The sequence below is a fragment of the Bos indicus genome, chromosome 12 (assembly GCF_029378745.1).
Source record: "Bos indicus isolate NIAB-ARS_2022 breed Sahiwal x Tharparkar chromosome 12, NIAB-ARS_B.indTharparkar_mat_pri_1.0, whole genome shotgun sequence".
In the NCBI taxonomy this organism is placed as follows: Eukaryota; Metazoa; Chordata; class Mammalia; order Artiodactyla; family Bovidae; genus Bos; species Bos indicus.
Window position 1 is genome coordinate 82,316,129 of NC_091771.1, and position 24,741 is coordinate 82,340,869.

Here is a 24,741-nt window from a genome sequence, read left to right on the forward strand (position 1 = left end):
GAATTCCAGCTCAGGATCTGTCTTACCCCAAATCAGAGGTTCTTAACCCGCATCTACACTTCCTCCAGGAGTCTATGGAAAGAGCTTAGGGGTTCCATAAACTTGGATGGGAAAAAATTTGCATGTTTGTTTTTGCTTACCTCTGACCAGAACTGCACATTTTCTTTAATTATGAATGCAACAATCATGGGAGCGCCTGCAGTGTGTATAGACTTTATCATCTACAAAACTCACAGATGTTTTCCTATTGCAATTCAGTTGTTGCAGATAATCTTGATATAACATTTACTTATCATTATTGATAAATTAGGGTACTTTATGTTTAACACATTGATATGTGCATTTCATCATAATTTGTTTCCTTTGTAGTCCTCAGAAGTTTTTTTTATACTTTATAATTATTAATCATATTCATTGCACTTCCATTTATATAAAATATTTATGCATATTTTATACGTAGGTATATTTTTACACATTTAAAAGCATTATTATGAAATAAGTCCTTTGTCAAAAGGATGCATGGCCAACAACTTTGAAAATCTATTATGAACATTTGTGTCATATTCATACAAATCTTCTTTTTGTTCTTATACCATACATAGTTATAGAGAAAATATCTAATGATTCAACACAGCTGTAATACTATTCAGTTTAATGGGAGAAAAAAGAGATTGCCAACGAAACACCTAAAACATTTAGCACATCTATTATTTCTAAACATGTGTGCATCTGCAGAACATTGAAAGGGATTATGTTTCCTTTCCTACCAGTCAAAATCTCCAGATACTCTCTTGTTTTACATAGGCCAGTATCAGTTGGCTGAAAGTTATTTCTTTCTTTTACTTTTGGCTTTGAGTTGTGTTCAAATTATTAATAGTGCTTAGTTTTCGTTGATTCCTGAACATAAACATCCAGGGAGGCTTCCAGTCCTGCTAACCCTGTACTTCAGTCTGGGTTTTCTCATCTGCGTGAAGTCACCAGGCATAAACCAAATGGCAAATCCTAGCAACCCGCCAGCCTTTGTCTAAAGTCATGTTGGTTTCAGTAAGTTAGTGTGCAGATCTGGCTTTTTGTATTTATGGGTTTATTAATTAATGAATAAACATCAATGAATAGTTCATTAAACTTACTAAAAGCTAGGCATTCTTTTAGGCACTGGAGATGCCCTAAAGAAGGTTCTTTTTAGAATAAAATTTCTCTTTATTTCAGTGCATTGACTTATTAATGAATTAATTTGTTATTATTAAATTTTGCCCATTAACTGGATTGCTGGATAACCTATGTGTGCTAAGTCATTCATTCTGACTTCATTCATGTCTGACTCATTGCAACCCCATGGACTATAGCCCACCAGGTTCCTCTGTCCATGGAATTTTTCAGCCAAGAATACTTCTCAGTAGATGAATGAATTCGAGCCATGCATGTGCATCTTTAAAGGTATCATTGCTTCAAGGTCAAATGTCAAACCCTTCAAGAAGGAAGGGCATGTGGTTTGACTGGGACATTTCATATGCAGTCTGCCTCTAGTTACTTCTGTGACCTTGAAAAAGTCAATCAACATCTCTAACTCTCAGATTTCCTCATTTTCAAAATGATGGGATTGGATTATAAATCTCAACTCTTGTCTTCCAGCCCTAAAATTTTATTTATGTGATAGAAACATCACAAAGAGAGTAAGGCCTTATGTTTTATTTTTTATTGATGTTAAGAAAATAAAGCTTCATTTCATAAACATCTGTTCCATGCAGCAACATCTTTGATGTTCACATAACTGAAAGGTGTGATTTACAAATTTCCTATTAAAGTAAAAGTTAATACCAAATAATAAAAAATGCTATGTAGGGCTTCCCTGTTGGCTCAGCAGTTAAAAATCCTCCTGCCATGCAAGAGGCACGTGTTCGATCCCTGGTCCAAAAAGATGCCACATGCCATAGGCCAACTAAGACCATGGGCCACAACTATTGAGCCTTTTGCTCTAGAGCCTGGGAGCCAAACTGCTGAAGCCAGTGCACCCAGAGACAAGAGAGGCCACCACACTGAGAAACCAGAGTCTCCTCTCTCCACAACTAGAGAAAAGACCAGGCAGCAATGAAGACCAAAATAAATGAAAACAAACATTTAACACATGCTGCGTAGTGTAGAACAGATGAGAGAGAAATGTTTTAGCCAAGCCAAAGAGAATGGTATGAAAAGATATTTGTTAAATTCTCTACATTTATTTAACGTACCTGTTTCTAAATGTAGTTTTTTAAAATAATTACTGGATTAAACAGGCTCCCCAAGTGGCGCTATGGTGAAGACCCACCTGCCAATGCAGATGTAAGAAACATGGGTTTGATCCCTGGGTCAGCAAGATCCTCTAGGGATCAAACCCATGTTTCTGGCATGGCTAGCCATTCCAGTATTCTCTCCTGGAGAATCCCATGGGCAGAGAAGCCTGATGGGCTACAGTCTATAAGGGTCACAGAGTTGGACAGTGTTGAAGCGACTTCAGTTCAGTCGTTCAGTTGTGTCCAACTCTTTGTGACCCCATGAATCGCAGCACACCAGGCCTCCCTCTCCATCACCAACTCCCGGAGTTCACTCAAACTCACGTCCATCAAGTCAGTGATGCCATCCAGCCATCTCATCCTCTGTCGTCCCCTTCTCCTCCTGCCCCCAATCCCTCCCAGCATCAGAGTCTTTTCCAATGAGTCAACTCTTCGCATGAGGTGGCCAAAGTATTGGAATTTCAGCTTTAGCATCATTCCTTCCAAAGAAATCCCAGGGCTGATCTCCTTCAGAATGGACTGGTTGTATCTCCTTGCAGTCCAAGGAACTCTCAAGAGTCTTCTCCAACACCACAGTTCAAAAGCATCAATTCTTTGGTGCTCAACTTTCTTCACAGTCCAACTCTCACATCCATACATGACCACTGGAAAAACCTTAGCCTTGACTAGATGGACTTTTGTTGGCAAAGTAATGTCTCTGCTTTTCAATATGCTTTCTAGGTTGGTCATAACTTTCCTTCCAAGGAGTAAGCGTCTTTTAATTTCATGGCTGCAGTCACCATATGCAGTGATTTTGGAGCCCCCCAAAATAAAGTCTGAAACTGTTTCCACTGTTTCCCTATCTATTTGCCATGAAGTGATGGGACCAGATGCCATGATCTTCGTTTTCTGAATGTTGAGCTTTAAGCCAACATTTTCACCCTCCACTTTCACTTTCATCAAGAGGCTTTTTAGTTCCTCTTCACTTTAGCACTGCTGCTGCTAAGTCGCGTCAGTCGTGTCTGACCCTGTGCGACCCCATAGACGGAACCCCAACAGGCTCCCCCGTCCCTAGGATTCTCCAGGCAAGAATACTGGAGTGGGTCGCCATTTCCCTCTCCAATGCATGAAAGTGAAAAGTGAAAGTGAAGTTGCTCAGTCGTGTCTGACTCTTAGCGACCCCGTGGACTGCAGCCTACCAGGCTTCTCCATCCATAGGGTTCTCCAGGCAAGGGTACCGGCGTGGGGTGCCACTGCACTTTAGCACACTGCAATATTAATAGCAGGATTGAAGTCCTTTGTGTTGATTCTATAATGTGGCATAATACTGCGTTTAAATGTGCCCAATAGTAAGTGTTAGAGTTTCTGCATTTTCCGACAACAGATTATTTCCCACAGTAGGTCGTTGCAATACAGTGTTAATATTTACTACTGAGATTAGTAAATGGTATTAGGTGAAGCCAAGCGAAAATGGATGGTTTTGATACAAATTAAACATTGAAGTTGAAATCTGTTGACAAGGCTGTTTTACTGCAGTGCTTTCTGGAATGTCCCTGAGAAAGTGGTTAGAAAGGCAGAGTGTGAACTTTCTGTCTGTACATTTGCCCGGAGGCCTTGGTGATATGAATAAAAATAAATATATAAATAAAAGTTGTGTGTGTGAAAGCTGTAGTGTCAGTCTTGGACAAAGCCTGAAAGAGGGTTGTATTGGTAGACAGAAATTCAATATAAGGCGGCATTATCAGCTCAAAATACCTTTGTAGAGCGTGATGACACACATGATTTGAGTTTGTTTTCTAAGCAAATGTCATTTATATTCTTGATTGACAGGAAAGAGAGATTACATCAAAAACCTTAAAAACACTTTTTCCCCCCAAGGTAAAATTTGAATGACTGGTTCAGGCATAATAATTACACACCATTCTTTCTTGGAAGTCCTGTCCATGCCAAAACTTCCATAGAGGTATTTCATACAATTTATCTTGACTTTTCTTTTCCCGTCTTCATTAGATTTTATACGGGAATGAAACCTTGGAATATTCCAACCCTTGGTCTGGGGAGAAAATTAAAAGGAGGGAAATAGATTTGTCTTCCACAATTATATTAAGTCAGTTTGTAAATGTACTTTGAATGCTTGCTCGAAGGCAATTTTACAGATGTCAACTTCTGAATAAACTGATAGCCATTAGAATCGTAAATAGCTAAGATAAATTCCAAATGCTGATAGTTGATATTGAATTTTTGGTCTGCATCTTGAAAAGAGATGGATCTCTTTTCAAGGGAGATGTCAACTTGCTCAAGTTTCAGATAGGATGTCAAGACCAACATATTTAGAGAAATCTTTGATTGAAGAAGGGATTCCCTGGTGACTTAGATGGTAAAGAATCTGCCTGCAATGCAAGAGGTCTGGGTTCAATTCCTGGGTTGGAAAGATCCCCTGGAGAAGGAAATGGCAACCCATTCTAGTATTCTTGCCTGGGATATCCCATGGACAGAGGAGCCTGGTGGGCTACAGTCCATGGAGTCGCAGAGAGTCAGATATGATTAAGTGACTAACACTTTCACTTTTCACTTGGTTGAAGAAAAATTAATACCAAATCCTATCAGAGGTCCAGGACCCAAAATCAACCCCGCTAAAGTAACTGTCAATGCATTTTCCCACAAAGAGGCAGAATCTGCTTGAATCTTTTCTGGAATTTTCTTCAGCACAGGCATCTGCTTTCCAGTTTGCTGCAATCAGGAAAAACTCAGTCCAGGCTAAGCTGCCATCCTTCCCTTTTCTTATAAGAATTGGTCAGACAGCGTTCTCGTCTTTGTGATGATCAAAGGTCACCAGTGGGGATTTCCACTTTGGAATTCCTTTTCCAACTGTCAGCTGTTGGTGGATTTAATGACAGTGTTCTTTCATCGCAGTAAATATACAGCACGTCTGCCAAATCAGAAGAGACATAAACCTCCTCTAACAATGTTTTTGAAAATCACCATGGAATGTGTGGTGGTGGCCTGTGGCTAAGACAGACAAGGCAGAGAGGAGTAGGGCTGGCTGGTCTGAAGTGTGAGGCTGCCAGCTGAGTTGTTAGCCTGCTTTCATGGCAGCTCATCTGCTTATTTTTTCAGTAAGTACTCCCACCCTGGCGCCACAGGGGCCCCCTTCCTTTGCCCTGGGAGCTTGCAGCTTTAGTGCACATGTATCACTATTCCATCACGCAGCAGTCGGATGTTTGCGTGGAGGACAGGAGCTAGCCTGAGCAGACATGGAAGAATCCATCTTCCTAACCTAGGACTGTTTGCAACAGACCACCACCCAAGAAGAAACAAAACAAAAATCAGCTTGATTGATCATGGCCAGATCAAAGAAACCACCCTTGTTATTTTTTATGACCTTTGTTCTGATTTTTGTCTGTTTCTGAAAAGACACAGCACACCGTAACACTGTTAAGTCTAAAGGATAATTAAAAAAAAAAAAAAAAACTTGAGAGGACAGAGCAGCGAGAGTAAGAATGTAGGTTAGAAACGAGTCCTACACATTCAGCGTTTCCAGGAAAGATGTATGTTTCAAGTGAAAACAAGTGAATTTCTAACCAAATACGTGTCCTTCATTAAACACTGACACCCAGGGGCTGAGCTGTAGATGCTGAATTCCATGTCCTGTGGTTTGGGGTCTATTAAGCCTCTGCTCCTTTTCTTAAAAATAATTTTATTCTTGGGGTTAGGCTTTAAAATGTAGAAATACTCTATACCTCATTTTGAACTGATTCTTAAAATAATGGTTCGTTAGAAAGATAATGTATTCAGTGGGCTTTCCTGTGTCCTGTATGGAATCACTGATTCCAAAGTTTTGAGAAAGGTTGCTTGTACATGAGGCTGTTGAAGACTAAAAAGTGTTTCGATGTTTGTGCGTGCTCAGTCGCTCAGTCATGTCTGACTCTTTGCGATCCCATGGATTGCAGCCTTCCAGGCTCCTCTGTGCATGGGATTTCCCAGGCAAGAGTACTGGAGTGGGTTGCCTTTTCCTTCTCCAGGGGATCTTCCTGACCTGGGGGTCAAGCCCACAGCTTTTGTGTTTCCTGTGTTGTTGTTGTTTAGTCATTAAGTAGTGTCTAACTCTTTTATGACCCCGTGGACTTAGCCCATCAGGCTACTCTGTTCATGGGGTTTTCTCCTGAATTGGCAGGCTAATTCCTTACCACTGTGCCCCCTGGAAAGCCCCAAAGTGTTTCTGTACTATTTTTTATTAGCTGTGCTGTGCTTAGTTGCTTAAGTTGTGTCTGACCCTTTGCGACCCCATGGACTGTAGTCCAGGCTCCTCTGTCCATGGGGATGCTCCAGGCAAGAATACTGGAGTGGGTTGCCCTCCTCCAGAGGATCTTCCCTACCCAGGGATAGAACCCAGGTGTCCCCCACTGCAGGCAGATTCTTTGCCAACTGAGCCACCAGGGAAGCCCTTTTATTAGCCAACAAGGTCAATCACAAAATGATGCTTTCCACCTTTCAGTCCACAGGGCAACAGCCTCACTGGCGACTCTTCATGCTGTGAGTCCTTCGCGTGATACTACGGGTAAGCCCTTGACATGTACCTGGTGAGCCCACAAGCACACAGAGTGTCATCTGTGAGCTGTGCTGGGCTTAGTCCCTCAGTCATGTGCGACTCTTTGTGACCCCATGGACTGTAGTCCAGGCTCCTCTGTCCATGGGGATGCTCCAGGCAAGAATACTGGAGTGGGTTGCTATGCCCTCCTCCAGGGGAATCTTCCCAACCTAGGGATCGACCAGGTTTCCCACATGGTAGGTGGATTCTTTTACCTCCTGAGCCACCAGGGAAGCCCAGAGTGGATCAGGTTGGTATTCAAGGCAGCCTTTGATTTTCACTCATGGGCGAAGGAGCATGTTGAACTGGAAAAGCTTTGCCGGTTGCTCTCTCCTGCTGAGCTTTTAGACATCTCGATGTCTGTGACACCACATGAAATGCTGATAAGCTCCAAAAAGAATTCTCATCCAACAGGTCAACCACCAAACACCACCAGGTGTGGGCTGCCTTGTAAAGCAGGTGACAGGAACCTCAAGAAATGGCTGCTGAGGACAGGTGACCCCACAAATGTGACCTGGATGAGCCACACTGCTGGTCATTTTCTGGGTCTCTATTAGGGCAGCGCTTCTCAAACTTTCATAGACGTCAGAGTCACCTGGGCATGTTGCCAATAAGCAGATTTTGAATCAGTGTATTTGGGAGGAGCCTGAGAGTCTGAATTTCTAACAATTCCAAGTGACGTTGACCTTTGGCTCATGGAGCATGCTTGGAGAAGTAAGTTATTGAAACGAAAAGTGGGGTCTGTCTGCCTGCCGCTCAGAAGTCAGTGAAGAGGCAAGGTTGGTGGAAAGGAAAGTTTGCTTTATTTTGGATGCCAGCACCTGGGGTGGAGGAAGGATGGACTTACTGATAACTCATGGGCAGAGCTTTTATAGACAGAGGGAGGGGGCTACGTGCAGAAACAGCACAGTCAGCTCTGACAGTCATCTGGAAACTGGTCATTGGTGGTCTGACCTGTGTCATCTTGATGGTTTCAGTATCCTTCAGTTCCAGGGTCTGTTTGTATCCATTTCCTTGAGGCCAATTCTCAGAATTGTGGCTGCCTGTGTCATGACTGTGAAGAAGGCAATGGCATCCCACTCCAGTACTCTTGCCTGGAAAATCCCATGGATGGAAGAGCCTGGTAGGCTGCAGTCCACGGGGTCACTGAGTCGGACGCGACTGAGTGACTTCACTTTCACTTTTCACTTTCATGCATTGGAGAAGGAAATGGCAACCCACTCCAGTATTCTTGCCTGGAGAATCCCTGGGACGGGGGAGCCTGGTGGGCTGCCGTCTACGGGGTCCCACAGAGTCGGACACGACTGAAGCGACTTAGCAGCAGCAGCAGTGTCATGGCTACAGTCTGGTCCTCATGTAGTTAACTTTTTCCACCTGGTGGGGGTTTCAGTATCTGTAAGATGATCACAGGATGAGGCTCAGATTATTATCTATAGCCACTGGAGGGACTAAAGGTCCTTGACTTGGCTCGTGTGTTAGTTGCTCAGTTGTGTCCGACTCTTTGTGACCCCGTGGACTGTAGCCCACCAGGCTCCTCTGTCCATGGGATTCCCCAGACAAGAATGCTGGAGCGGGTTGTCCTTTGACTACATTGTTATTGTTTGCCCTGTTGGACTGCTTTTCTTTGCTTCCGCCTTTTCTCACTTTCCTGATTAAACATTCTTTGGCTGAAGCTTTACCACACACAAAAGGCAGGCTGAGGACATGGAGGGGAAGGACCATAGCGCCCTGCTCAGTTTCATTATGAGGCTGCTATTTAAGGATTTTGGTGTGGAGAACTCTCTGGTAGGTGACTGTGATCATGAATCATTTCATTATCAGAAAGAAAAGATAAGGAAGTGACATACAAGGTATAGTGCATGAACCTTCTCCTTCTTCTTTCTAATTCAACTTTCCAGTCTTGGCTATTTCTATGAAGATGAGAAAACAGATAAGTAAAAAAAAAAAATTCATAGAAAAGTTGCTCATCTTGGCGGTGGCACACAAATTGGGCATTTCATTTTTATTCGATTTTCTATTTTCACAGAAGTATCTTATTTTTCTTTTTTACAAAATGATTTCCATTTGAATGCAGAGTTGTAGGAAGAATTCAGAAAAACACTACGTGAAGAACGATTCGTTAATGGAGTTCTGGGCATGATTTGTTGTTTATATGCTGAGTCCTGTGCAACTCTTTCCCAACCCAATGGACGGTAGCCCACCAGGCTCCTCCATGGGATTCCCATGGATTTTCCAGGCAAGGGTATTGGGGTGGGTTGCCATTTCCTTTTTCAGGGCATCTCCCTGGACCAGGGGTGGAACTCACGTGTCCTGCACCTGCACTCGGATTCTTTGCCATCGAGCCACCAGCATTCCTAATCCGTCTAAAGGGATTATAATCTTCCATGTCCTATTTATGTTTAGCTTAATCTGCAACTTTCCATTGGGTTCCCTTGAGCCCAAGGAGTTTTACTGATGCTGACACTGCAGTCATGCAACAAAAGAGAATCAGGAATCAGCTGGGAGACCTTGGTCCCTTTAACGTAATGCTCTCTTCAGCTGAGCTAACAACTCCTGCGTTTGTAGCTGCCTCAGCTAGGGGAGATGGATGTCTCTTCCCTCTTTCTCCAGTTGCTGATGATGTTTCAAAGGTCCCACTGGACTATTGAGAAGCATTTGCTTAGAGTATCTGCCAGGTTAGCCCAGACTTTGCAATTTATTGGTACATTCTGTCAAACCACAGGCTTACCCTGGTAAATCAAAGAGGCTTTTTGGACAGTATCCCCAGCAAGCTGGGTAATTGGGGATTGAAATCTTGGGAGAGTTACAGCACAGCCCAGAAATACCCTTGTGAAATGTAAACAGTTGTGTCTCATCCTCTGTATGCTGACAGCCCTGGTTAAATCATTAAAAAAAATGTATCGACAAAGCATGACTTTCTCGATACCAAATCATCCACCAGCAGCAGGACCTGAAAAGATGTTTGACAAAAGAAGTCACATCTGTCTGCTTTTTGCCAGTTAACTTAGAGGAGCTGCCTGGAGAATCAGTCCTAAAATCTTACTCTGCAAGGTTGTTGCAATGGCATGGATATCTACTTGAATTCAAATAGTTATTTTCTTGATCAACGGCTTTGGATCCAGTGATTTCCAGGTTCACCAACTGCATGGAAATCACTTGCCAGAGTGTATTTTGACATTCTATGGCAGGAATGTCACTAAAAACCAGTGTTTTATTCTTTTAGTCATTCTCCCCTCATGCGGGGCCCTACTAATCCAATGTATCAGATAGAACAGAGTATTTACTAATCTTTTATTTTTTGTGAATCCCATTTTTTAAAAAAGCATTAAATTGAACATTGAAAATGGTATTATATACATGTGGTATTATTTTATGCAGAACAGACGTCTAAAATGCAGTAAATAGTCTTGATTAAAATGGAAACCTTTTAAATAATCATAGGGTATAAAATCAAATGGAAGAAGGCTGGAGTAACGCAAGTCAAGCAAAGCAGCTTTAATGCTGTTTTTCTCATTTCCCGTGCTTCGTGCCCTGAAGAGCCCAGCTTTCTTGGGAGTGCATCAGTGCAGCCCTGAATGGACTCCTGAGAACACCTGAGTGATCTGCTCCAGCAGAGCTGATGTAGATGGGGTCGGTGATCCACACTGGACATCTTCTCCTCCACGGCTTTCCTCCAGCCATTCTCCTTTGGAGACGTGCAGCCGCCCTTTCTCTCAGTAAGGGCTTCTCAAGCACGGTTCTCTGGACTGGATGGTTCTCTGTTAGGGGTGGATGTCCTGTTGGTTGTTTAGCAGCATCCCTGGCTTCTCTACTCACTAGATGCCGGTACCATCCTCCCCTTGTAGTAACCACAAATGTCTCCAAACATCCCTTAGTGGACAACGATGCCCCCAGTCGATCCAGAACGAAATGCCCTAAGTCCTTTTTTATCCCTCAAGCCCAAACATCTCCTGTGAAGCCTCTTTTGATGGTGTATATTAGCCCATAATGATTTTTCCATTACATTTCTATAAAAAACCCAGTTGCCTAAACAATGCCTACTTACAGTGAACTGTTCGTTACACACACAAAGAATAAGGGAGTTGTGGGCCGCGTTTGTGTTTGTCTCTTTCCTGACTCTTTCCTCCTCTTGAGGCATAACCGTTCATCAAGGAGGTGCTTTTCCGACTGCCTTAAGCCATCTGAAAGGTGAAAAATGCTCTCTCCTTGTTCTCATTTGCATCCCTTTCATTGCTAATTAGTTTGAACATGTTTTCCTGTGTTCTATGGCCATTTTTCTTTTTTCTTTTTGTGATGCTTGTTAGTTTCTTTAGCCTACTTGTCCAGTGTATTATTTTTTCCATTTTGATTTGGATTAAAATCCACATTTGCATTATAGTTTTAAATCACTTGCTTATTATATGTATTGCAAAAAATGTCTCCTAGGCTATATAATTATATGCGATTGTATATTAAATTTTTATACAGCCAGAAATGTCAAGCTTTTCTTTATGGCTACTTGATTTTATATGGTTCCTTACATTCCCTTCCACTATAGTTATGACATATCATGTTGTTATTTAGTCGCTCATTCATGTGCAACTGTTTTGTGACCCCATGGACTGTAGCCCACCAAGCTCCTCTGTCCATGGGATTTCCCTTGCAAGAATATTGGAGTGGGTTGCCATTTCTTCTCCAAGGGGTCTTCCTGACCCAGGGATTGAAACTGAGATATATCATAGTGATATACTATTATTGAAATACAGCAAAAACATTGAAAAAATTCTAATAGATGCATTAACAGTTCAAAAGAAACATCAAATTCCTAATACATAAAAAATACTAAAGTCTATATAACAATTTGAAAATAGAATGATGGATGGGAGTGTAAGGAGGTGTTTAGCCTGATGACTTTGGAGAAAAAGCAAAAGGTGAAAAGATGAAGAGAAACACATGTAGAGGCTTCCACGTTGGTAGATGGTCAAGTTGAGACCAGAGAAAGTGAGTACAAGGGCCCCGTGAATGCTGTGATCCTCTGTGCTGGCTTCATTCAGCTGGATTTGTGTATTTGTGTTCAGCGTCTCTTACACGGTGGTTGTAAGGTCAGGAAGCTGGGAGAAGAGCTTAGGAAGTCCTGTAGCTTCTTTGCTATCCTGACCTCATTCCTCACTTTATTGTTTGTAACTGAGCTCATTTCCATTATGGCGACAGACTGGGCATTCAGCAACATGGATGGATTTTAAAAACATCATATTGTGATGAAAAGGTAGGAGGAATTTAGTGCACAAGACTCCTTATGTAAATCAGCAATGCAACCAGAGCACTGTGGATTTTTCCAGGATCCATGCCTGTTTTTGGATCTATTTCAAACATGCTAGAGAAGGTATGGAGAAGGCAATGGCACCCCACTCCAGTACTCTTGCCTGGAGAATCCCACGGACGGAGGAGCCTGGTGGGCTGCAGTCCATGGGGTTGCAGAGAGTCAGACACGACTTAGTCTGAAACAACTTAGCAGCAGCCATGTATCTCTTGGGAGGGAGTGGAAGTGACCTAAGAACTCGGACAAGAGAGCAAAAAAAAAAAAGAAAGAAACAGGAAGGGAACCTTGCAGCCACGGATGCACACCACACTGCGTACTAGGGGCATAATTCCTCCACCGCTGTACCTAGAAAGGCCCCTGGATACGGCTGTTATTAAAGTCGGTTGTTAAAGTGCTAAGGAAAGGACTTCCCTGGTGGTTCAGAGGCCAAGACTCTGTGGTCCCAATGCGGGGGGCCATCTCTGGCCCAGAGATTCTGCATGCCAGAACTAAAGATCACACGTGCCCCAAGGAAGATAGATGATCCCACATGCTGCAACTAAGACCTGGTGCAGCCAAATAAGCAAATAAATATTTTTTAAAAAATAATAAAGTGCTGAGGAAGGTAGTCGACATAGAATCTAGTGAAAGCACTTTTTCTTGGGTAGCAGTGATCACTACTAGGAGTTTTCTAGTCCATTCAAATCACTTCAAGCTGCCATTGCCTCCTGCGTGCTAAGCTCTGTGTTAGGAATGCCACTTAGAGCTTTTTAAATTAAAGTGTAGATGCTTTCTGGGAGGTGGCTTCCTTCCATGGGAGATGCTGAGCCCAGAGATGGGGTGTGTTGTTGCAGACCAAGGTCAACATGAGGGGAATTTTGTGAGTTCTCCTTGGGTGCCAGGTCTTCTATCTTACAAGGCTGTTGTGTGACAACTGATCACACAGATGGCAATGTCCTCTCAACAGTCTGGTCCCACACGTGGTAATGTCAGGGTCATCAAAGAGCTATGAGCTCAGCCCCCGTGTAGTCAACCTTGGGAATTTGCAGTGACCTCGGGTGGACAATTCAGGGGCCGGGTGAACCTCACTGCAGCTTGGGAGGCACACTGCTCCCCTAGCCCTTGGGGTCCTGTTTATTCTGTGATTCCTTATCTATCTCCTCTCCTCTATCTTCTTTGGCCTCAAATGGGCTCACATTTCCTTCATCCTTAAAATCTTCCCCTTCACGGACTTAAGGGCTTCCCTTGTGGCTCAGCTGGTAAAGAATCTGTCTGCAATGTGGGAGACCTGGGTTCGATCCCTGGTTGGGAAGATTCCCTGGAGAAGGGAAAAGCAATCCAGTCCAATATTCCGGCCTGGAGAATTCCACGGACTGTGTAGTCCATGGAGTCGCAAAGAGTCAGACACGTCTGAGTGACACTTTCACTTTTCACTTTCACAGATGTAAAGAACAGACTTTTGGACTCAGTGGAAGAAGGAGAAGGTTGCAATGATTTAAGAGAATAGCACTGAAACTTATACACTACCATATGTAAAACAGAGAGCCAGTGGAACTTGATGTATGACATAGGGATCTCAAAGCCTGTGCCCTGGGACAACCTAGATGGATAGGGTGAGGAGGGAGGTGGGAGCAGGGATTCAGGGGGTGGGTACACGTGGATGCCTATGGCTGATTCGTGCTGATGTCTGGCAAAAACCATCCCAATATTGTAAAGTAATCATCTTCCAATGAAAAATAAATAAATTATTAGTTAATAAACAAAATCTTCCCCTCCACTCTGTCTTCCTATTCAGGTGTGAGCTTGTCTTTATTCTCAGTCCTCATGACGAATCTTCTGGAAGATCTGTAGATCAGAATGTAAGGAAAAGGGGGCTTAACTATGTCCGCTGCCATATCCCCAGCCCCTTGAACAGTGCTTGGCATGTAGTAGGTGATCAATTAATATCGATAGAGTGACTGAAGGAAGAAATGAATTCATGGAATTCATTCTCTTAAATTCTACATTCATTCACCATGGAGCATGTTACGGAAGGTTACAGTCAAACCTGCCCCAAACATACTGAAACTGCTGTGTTAAATGGCACTTAATGTTCTATCTGCAAAACGTGTGCTGCTTTTGGACTAGAATGTTCTTATTTCTTCCCCACACCCTGTGACCCAGTTGCTCATCTCCTATTTCTTAAAAACCCACTTTTCCTTTGCCTTCTAGACACCAGCCTATACTGATTCTTCTGATAGGACTTCGACAATACTTCTGGCTCCCTTTTCCAGATCTTTTTAACTTTCATGTGAGTGATCCCCTTCTCTCTTCACCCGTTCTTCAGGCTGGTGACTTTGTTGATACCTCAGAAATGCACAAGGGCTCCCCTGGTGGCTCAGATGGTAAAGAATCTGCCTACAATGCAGAAGACCCAGGTTCGATCCCTGAGTCAGGAAGATCCCCTGCAAAAGGGATAGGCTACCCACTCCAGTATTCTTGCCTAGAGAATTCCATGGACAGAGGAGCCTGGTGGGTCACAGTGCATAGGGTCGCAAAGAGTCAAATCCAACTGAGCGACTAACACACACACACACACACAAATACTCAAAAGCAGCCTCGGAAATGACAAAAGTGTATTTCCAGAAATGGGAAGACATTTCTTGCCTTAAATGTTTCACCTTTACTTCAATATGAGCATTTAAACAATTATCCTAAATCCTACTCCAACTATATTACTGACCCTTTCTCCTGGACTCTCTATGATCTCACCACACAAGGACTGGAGACACTAGTTTTTGCAGACTCCTTTCCCTCCTCTGACTCCCTGAACACGAGGCTGAGCAAGCGCTGGGAGTTGGTGATGGGCAGGGCAGCCTGGCGTGCTGCAGTCCATGGGGTCGCAAAGAGTTGAACTCGACTGAGCGACTGAACTGAACCGCACTTCCCTCCTCCGTTCTTTTTCTTTAGTTGGCCTTTGTGACCTATCCCTGGGATTAAGGAACGTCCGTAGGTCTGGCCTCTCCTCTGCAGTCCTCCTGCGTCATCTTTGCACAGTGTTTCAGCACTTCCTATTTGGATTAGTTCTTCTCTGATTATCTCCCTAACATGCAAAGAAAATCTTCCATCAAAAACCCTTACTTTTCCTGATTGCCTGTATTATGAAGTTTAATTTAGCTCTACAAAGGACTTAAAATCCTACCCATCCTCATCTCCAAACTAATTTCCTGTCTTTCCTCGGTTCATTTTTAGTACCATCCTTCACCCCAGTCCTTTTGAATGCAGTTCTTCATTCGAAAAAGTTCTTCATCAAGAAGGTTCTCTTCTACCAAGACCAAAATATGTAAGACTCTCTCTCAATAAAAGGGGTTTCTGCCTTCATTTCCCACTCCAGCACTCTTGCCTGGAAAATCCCATGGATGAAGGAGCCTGGTGGGCCGCAGTCCATGGGGTCGCTAAGAGTCAGACACGACTGAGCAACTTCACTTTCACTTTTCACTTTCATGCATTGGAGAAGGAAATAGCAACCCACTCCAGTGTTCTTGCCTGGAGAATCCCAGGGACGGGGGAGCCTCATGGGCTGCCGTCTATGGGTCACACAGAGTCAGACACGACTGAATCGACTCAGCAGTAGCAGCCTTCATTTCTGTTCTGTTATTTCAATGGTCACCTCTGACAAGGGCATGGGATTTTCTACTCAGTACAGTTTTCTTATAGCCTGTCTTGCACATATGGTGTACCCATCCATCCATCCATCTCTCCATTCATCCACCTATCCATCCATCCTTCTATGCATCCATCCACAAGTTCATCCATTCATCTATCTGTCCATCCATCCATCCATCTATCCGTCCATATTTATCATAAAATCTGTACAGTTTAATGCCTTCTGGGGAAACTTAAGTTCACAAAGGATAAAATTTCTAGTACATCAAAAGCTACAAAATTATATCCAAAAGATTTTAAATGTCATGTTTACTAAACTGTTACTTTTTGAAAACATTGTTTCAACCCAAGTCAATTTCTTTAGTGCCTGGGGCCTGTGTACCTATAATAATGTTCATAGTTGATAGGCCCACTCCTTGTGTGTTTAGAGTTTAACAGTTTGGAACTGGGGTGTTTATGAACTCTGGTAATGCTGTGGACATGGAAGTCTCACAGAGCCCTCAAAGTACAATGGGCATTTCAGAAGTAAATGTGTGTGTGTGCCAACTGGTATGTCACAGCAGAGTCTTGTTGACAGTGTTTAATGCATTTAAAGACATGCTCTGCACTTTTTAGAAAACTCCATAAAATCAGAAGCTTACTCACACTGTAACTTTATGTGCTGACACATATCAGACATCCGATCCTGTTTTACTCCCCCCCTCCTTTTCTTCCCTGAAAATTCTGCTTCCATTTATCCAAAGTATGAGAAAGGAAACTGGTTTAAAAACCTCTAGTGAGCATTTTCTATCTTTATAACTTTCCTTAAGGCTGCATTATCCAGGTGGCCCAGTAAAGGACCTGCCTGAAATGCAGGAGACACAAGTTTGATTTCTGGGTTGGGAAGATCCCCTGGAGGAGGGCCTGGCAACCCACTCCAGTATTCTTGCCTGGAGAATCCCATGGACAGAGGAGCCTGGTGCGTTAAAGTCCATGGGGTCACAAAGAGTCGGATAGGACTGAAGTGACTTAGCACGTCGAATTGAAAAAACTAGAACACTCATTTTAAAGGTGGGTTTTTAAAGTGATTTTAACTATGAGTTCTCACATATGTATTTCACAAAAGAGGCAGACTTAAGCTTAGAAACCTTAGAAAGGCTGATAGTAAGTGGATTTGTTAGAAAAAATAACAATACCAATGCTTCATAGGTAGCTTAAGCAAAAGAGTATGGCAGGGATTTTTCTGAGTGATGGATGCTCAAAGCACAGGCATTTTCTTCTAACTTTTTACACGAGTTAAATGGGCTTGAAGACATATTCTCCTTTTTGTAAAGTTGCAGGTACAATATACCTAATGTCTTACAAAGAAGAAATGTGAAATAGAGTGGCTTGCTTCCTTTGAGTAAGAATATTGGAAAAGGTTACATGGCTCTTGCAAAGGCTTGACCTTGATCTCAGAGAAGGATGGTGCCATTCAGAAGCTCTTCCTGTACAATTTGGGTTTACAGCTTTCTCTCTGAGCATCTCTGCCAGGCCAGAGCCTCAGTTTCTAGTTCTACTCTGAAGGAGCGGGAGACGTCTTCCCAGGAGGCGTAAGTCTTCCTCAGAGTCATCTCCTGGTGTCGTCTGTATCCATAGCTGCCACGTGGTGAGGGAAGAAGGATTTGTAGAGGCTTTGCTCAATGCCACCCATTCACCCGAACCCAGAAACACACAGTCCAAGCTGCGTGCAAGCCAGCATGGCGCTGCTGTTAATTCATCTTATTACCTTAATAACTGGAGAACCCTGGAATAATATGTTTTTAGCCATGCATTAGAAATGCAATATATTGGCTTTGATGTTGTCAAAATGAAATCTGCATTACCAAAACCCCGTGAGCAAGAAGATTAATTATATTTGTACAACCTTTTTTCCTAACCGATCGCTAGCAAATTATGAAAGTACATGGAGTCTTATTTGGGAAATAATTTTCAGCTATTATCTCAAATGGAGTGCTGCTAATTTGGCTGGTCCAGTCGATGTACTGATTGCTATACTTCTTAATTCCACTTTATCTCTCAGAGATGGAATCGTATTAAAATCTTTTGAAAATAAAACCAAACACTGTTTAACTGTTAGATTAACCTTCACTGAGTCAATGAGATTCCTAATGAATAAATCCATTGCATTATATTTGATATGACTTTATAAAAACAGTATCAGAGTAATTGACAATTTAATGAAGAGTTTGCAAAAGCTACCTTATGTTTTTTCCCCGTCTTTCTCTTTGTTTCAGAGTTAGACTGTGGCCCAGTTTCTGCATAATCTTTAGTTTTAGCCCCTTTTCAAGGTGCCAGGCCAGAAGTGGACAGCCCCTGGCTATTAAGAAGTTGGTTCTTATTCGGGCAATTGGCCAAACTTGACTGCAGTGGTATCAATTGTAGGTATATTATTGTATTCATTTTTACTAAAGGGCACGTCACTTTTCTTTCCTCCAGGAATTTTTAGCAAGTGGTTAAAAATAACCTTTAAGAAAGGTTATATTACTCTGAGGCCTAGCCAAACCTTTTGGATGGAAATCTGCATCCATCATACTCAAATCTGTCAAAGTAAGTCTAGTGAGTAGTTCAGTAGACATAAGGTTGAATTCAAATGTCACTGTGCCATGTTTTGTGAAAAAATGGCTGGCTGAGATGACCTTTTCTTGCCAATGTTCCATTTTGTAATTTGAAAGGTAGGGAAAAGCTAGTCCATGAAATTACATAGTATTAGAACCCAACTCAAGAGCAAAGACAGATTCAAATTTTAACTCTGAAATTGTCAGCTTTGGGTGAGGAGGAACATAAATCTGATCATCTCTTACATTTTCATTCAATCTTCACCTGAAGCATTCTTTTAAGAATGAAAAATGTTCACTGTTGGTCAAGAAGGTATGAGTTTAGCAATTACAGGTAAAGCTGTTTTTTAAACAATTCTCCATTAAACTCATGTTTCTTTAAAATATACTACACACTATAATTTTGGTTTGTTGTGTTTATTTTCTTCTCATTTTATTGAGATTTAATCGTTACACAGCACTGGATAAGTTTAAGATGTACAGCGTAATGACTACTGCTCATCCTATAACTTTGAATTGCGGCCACTAAGTTCCTCAAGGAATTTCTCTGATTCTAGAAAACAACACAAGACAAAGGTAACTGTTAGTCATCAACAGTAAATGGTAATAAAAAGCATTCACTACAAAGAACCTAAATGGAAATTACTTGAAGACCACCTTTGCATTTTTATATACTTGGAAAAAATGCAAGAAAGAGCTGAATCAATTTCCATAGGACTATGGAAAAATGGTAGTATTATCCCTCAATGAGAATTTATTATATATCTTGTGTACATAGCTATTTAAAGATAGATTCTAAGCATGCAAACCAGAAAATGAAATAACTCCTTTAATCAGTGACAGTCCATCTAAATAAGCCAAAACTTTTTTGAAAGCGGTGCCTGCAAAGAGCAGTAGTTGTCACGTCATTCAGCTTTCTTCAACACCTAGGGGATTTAGATAAACAAGTTAGGATTGTCTTGTTCTACCTTTAGCCATTTCTCTCCCACCACAGCTTTTAGAACATATTCTAGGGACACGTGGACCAGATGAGCATTTCTGAACTTCAGAGAAGAGACCATTTCGTCCATGGTTTGCGGTTATCTTACTGCGTTCTACATGAGCCCTCACAGGTGCTGCCAAGTTTTTCTTATAGCTGTTGATTCTTCTCCTCTTACACCTTCATTATGGGCATTATTATCCGCACTTTTGGTTTAAAATATTGCCTATATGCTTATAATTTCATTGGAAGGACTGATACTGAAGCTGAAACCTTAATACTCTGGCCACCTGATGCTAAGAGCCAACTCATTGGGAAGACCCTGATGCTGGGAAAGATTGAAGGCGGGAAGAGAAGGGGATAACAGAGGATGAGATGGTTGGATGGCATCACTGACCACCGACTCAATGGACATGAGTTTGAGCAAACTCTGGGGGATAGTAAAGGACAGGGAAGCCTGGCATGCTACAGTCTGCGGGGTCACCTTTGGTTGGACAAAACTTAGCGACTGAACAACAGAAATGACATGCTTATAGTTTGCAAGATTCTCTTCTGTCTAAAGACTGTAACATGCATCAGTCTCCTGCATATTTCCACCACAAAGTGTTATAAGGGCCTCTCTCCTCCAAAAAACTTGATCTTCCCTTATTTTCAAATTCAGCACAATGTAAGCCTCCAAGCGATGTTTGGAAAGATACGGATGTCATATTAAGTTAAAATCTGTGTCTACCACTTCAGATATGTTTTTCATTGTTTTCAACAAATCGATTATGTTGAAAACCTACAGTAATTTTAGATGATGTGTTCTCCCTCTTAGCATGATAGCTGGTCAATAAGTCTTGTTGATTTTACCTTTGAAAGATTGAGAAAGTAGAAAACATATGCACCACTTGGTTTATTTAAGACTCACCCAATAACGTACTTGATAAATCAGGATATAACAAAATAATTAGTAGGGTATAAACAACTGTTGTAAAACAAGGATTGGCAAACCATGCCTTGTGAGAAAAATCCAGTTTAGTCTTTAATGGTCTTTAAAAAAAATTGTTGTAAAAATTTTTATAGCATTTAAGCTAAGAGTGGCTTATACATTTTTAAAAGATTGTCAAGGGTATGTATGTGTACATACACACAAAGAAGAATATGCAGTAGGGACAGCATGGCATGAAAAGCCTGAAATATTTGCTATCTGGCCTTTTCACAGAGAAGTTTACCAACCCCATGCCCGTTGTAGCGGGATACACCACTAAACTTTACAATCCAAGCTGCTAGCTGATACATTATTACCAAACCTTATAATAAACAATTTAGAAATGTGAATTCAGACTTTCTCATGCAGATGGGGTATAGCATACATAAAATTATGTCTCCTCAAATATTTTGCAGCTTGTTTCCAAATAATGATTATAGAGTAACTATTTTTTCATCCAATCTTCTAATATTGTGGGATGAATTAAATTTGCAGTGAATATACGAATCATATTGAAACTATATTCCAGATGCAGCTGTAAAAACTTGAAAGAGAAGATGCAAAAATATTCAAGGTACTGAGGCAGTTTTAAAGTGGATTAAACACTACAGTTATGAGTTTTAAAGCAGACAAAATTCCACCGGGTGTCAATATAAAGTCATCATGGATATGCTTTAAAATAGGACCACTAATTAGTCATTATTCCTTCAACATTGAACAGTGAATGAGGATGCACTTTGTGCCAGGGATCATGCTAAGTGCTTTCTATTAAGGATGGAAGATACATATAAAAATATTTGTGATACAATCAGATACATGCTCCAAGAGAGACATGCATTAAGTACATTATTGTTTTTGTTCAGTCGCTAAGTTGTGTCTGACTCTTTGCGACCCCATGGACTGCAGCACTCCAGGCTTCCTTGTGCTTCACTATCTCCCGGAGTTTGCTCAGACTCATGTCCATTGAGTCGGTGATGCCATCCAACCATCTTGTCTTCCGTCATTCCCTTCTCCTCCTGCCTTCAATCTTTCTCAGAATCAGGGTCTTCTCCAATGAGTCAGCTCTTTGTATCAGGTGACCCAAGTATTGATGCTGCAGCTTCAGCATCAGTCCTTCCGATGAACATTCAGTGTTGATTTCTTTTAGGATGGACTGGATAACAGAGAGTCCTTGTTATCCAAGGGACTCTTAAGAGTCTTTTTCAGCACCACAGTTTGAAAGTACCAATTCTTTGTTGCTTAGCCTTCTTTAGGGTCCAGCTCTCACATCTGTACATGACTACTGGAAAAACCATAGCTTTGCAGGACTAGGACTCTTCCTTGGCTGTCTGGATGGCACTCTCTGGAGGGTTCCCAGAGTGTAGCCTTTTGGGCAAGAAGGCCCTGTTGGGTATGACTTTACAGGTCTGCAGAGCAGGCGATTATTTTTATTGGAAGGCAATAAGCTCCAAACCCTGCCAAGAGCCTTCTCCTGGCCTCTTCCTGGCTTCCTTTATTACTGCACAACAGCCTCAGCTGCTGTATTTGTCAACATGGTAGGGAGAACCATGCATCTTGTTGGCTGTAGCAAACCTGGGGCTTGTCCTGTAAATGCTATGTTTTCCTAAGCTCACTCCTGTCATTCCAAATGACATTTTATTCTGCTTATTGTCATTAGTTTTTTGCAGAAGAATTTTAAAACTGTGATTGCTTTTGTAGTCTGAGGAAGGAAAGGGCACTGAGCCACACTGGGAGATGTAGATAATTGTTCAGCAGGTTTGGGAGGTTAAGAAGAGTGAGATTTTGAAAAGATATAATACTTTTAAATATATAAACTTGTTTCTTTCAAACCTTTACCATAAAAGGTTTGCAATAATGTGCAGATAATGAAACTTGAAATCAATTTCCACAGATAATGGAGAGTTCAAAGAAACAAAGATGTTGATCATGGATTGCAGGGGAAGTTGGAGACAGTACATTCAACTATTTGCACATAAAATGAATCATTCATGGGAATAAGTAGAGTAACGCAATTCAGGATTGATGGTGCATTTATTTTAAATTGTAGTCACAACATGTACTTCCTAGGTGGTGCTAGTGGTAAAGAACCTGCCTATCAATGTGGCAGACATAAGAGATGCAGGTGGATTGCTGGGTCAAGAAGGTCCCCTGGAGGAGGGCATGACAACCCACTCCAGTATTCTTGCCTGGAGAATCCCACGGGCAGAGGAGTCTGGTGGGCTACAAACAGTTGGACATATCTGAAGCAGCTAAGCATGTATGCAAACATGGGACATATAGCTGCTGTAGCTGTTGTTATGATGGCTAGAAAACACTAATATACATTAAAATAAAACTATCACACCCCTTGTCCAAGAAGTGTTTTTGCTGTCAGTCAGCCCATTGAACCAGAGAATTGGTTTTCTTTCGAGCAAAGAAAAGGGTTGCCCAGGTGGTGCAGAGGTAAAGAATCCGCCTGCCAATGCAGGAGACCCGAGACGCAGGTTTGATTCCTAGGCTGGGAAGATCTCCTGGAGGAGGAATTGGCAACCCACTCCAGTATTCTTGCCTGGAAAAATCCCTTGAACAGAGGAGCCTGGAGGGTTACAGTCCATGGGGTCGCAACGAGCTGGACACGACTGAGCATGCTCGCGTGTGTGCCAAAGACTTGAACAGAGTGGCAGGGCCTGTCCGTAGGCCTTCTCTCTACCTGTGAGGGCTTCACCGTCACTGTCTTGACGTGGGAAAAAGACACTGCAGACACTTCCTGCCTTCTGATCCTTTGTTTCCTGCCCGTTCACGTGTGTTGTCCAATTCCAGAGAATGAGAGAAGGAAGTGACATTCTTTCTCAGATACGGATTTTTCAGAAAAGCCGTTTCCAGAAGCTCTAGAGTGCCAGTCCACGTTGCCGCAACTTATCTTCAGCTGACTCACAAGATTGTTTGAAATGTGAAACATTTCGTTAGCTTCAAAGCTTCAAACTTCTAACTCAATATATCGTGCAATGCATTTCTGTAGGAGTTTGGGGAGGAATTATAGGGGCCAAGAGCCACCCGTTCTTAAAAAGTAACTGGGAAAAATCTGACGAGTAATATTATATTTTGTTGAGAAAGCAAAAGTTTCCAGGACTCTATGAAGTAAGTTAGACAGAAATATCCTCTGAATATTTTCTAAAAAGAAATAATACAAATGCACTTACTTGCAAAATAGAAACAGAGACCTAGAGAATGAATTTATGGTTACCATGGAGGAAGGCAGGGCAGGGGTAGTCAGGGAGTTTGGGATGGACATGTACAAACACTTCTATATTTAAAATGGATAACCAGCAAGGACCCGCTGTATAGCACAGGGAACTCTCCTCAGTGTTGTATAGCAGCCTAGATGGAGGGGAGTTTGGGGAAGAATGGATACAGCTACGTGTGTGGCTGAGACTGAAACTATCAGCTATATCCCAATACAAAATGAAAAATTTTTTAAAGTTTCAGGAGTCTATGTCTATACATGGTCAGTGCATACCGTGGGGTGTTTGATAGACCCCTAGACAATGACGCCATCCTCTTCTCTCTGGGAAATGGAAATCCATTTTGCCCTTGATTTCACCTACTTCAGTGGGAAAACAATTCATTTAAAGCAGATTGACAAAATTCTGCCCTTAGAGAATATTTCACAAGACAATTCTGGGAAGATAAATCTTTTATTGTTTTAAGGGGAGTTTATAAAGTTTTATGAATTCCATCGTTTCTTTTTGAAGATAATCATTTACTGGCAAATTCATAATCACTGGGATATATTTTAGGCTATCTATATTTAATGATTCCTTTCATTGTGGCTCAAATTCATTTTATTGACTTAATTTGGCATCTCTGTATTATGACCTAATATATTAATACTTTGTTGTGACAGTAGATAATGGTAACCTATAAAGCTTTATATTATTTGAAATCCTGGTCCAACATTTTTGGAAAATGGAAACAGTAATATGCAGACACAGTCAATGATTTAGTTATATAAAATGGCTATTCAAATAATTGATATTTTTTAATATTACAAAACCTGAAAATCTCAGACCTGAACAGTATCTTTAAGATTATTTGATGGCTCTGACATATAGAGATCTAAGACTCTTCTTCAGGTGAGGTTACAAAGGTTCAGAGCCAAAGTGACTCATTCACAGTCATGCTGGCAGTTTTACTCTCTACAGTAGCATGAACAAGAGTCATTTCATTTATCAGCTGCTGGACAATCACGTGTGATGAATCAGATTCTTATATTATTGCCCAGTGGTTAGGAATCAACAATCTGGGTTTCAATTCTTCTCTCTGACTTTGGGCAATTTATTTTTAACTATTCAATGCTTCAGTTTCCTTCTCTATAAAACGTGGTGGACAATACTACCTATCACAACACTACCTATCACTCCAGTACTGGAGTGGGTTGCCATTGCCTTCTCTGCCTATCACATTGGGTTTATGTCAA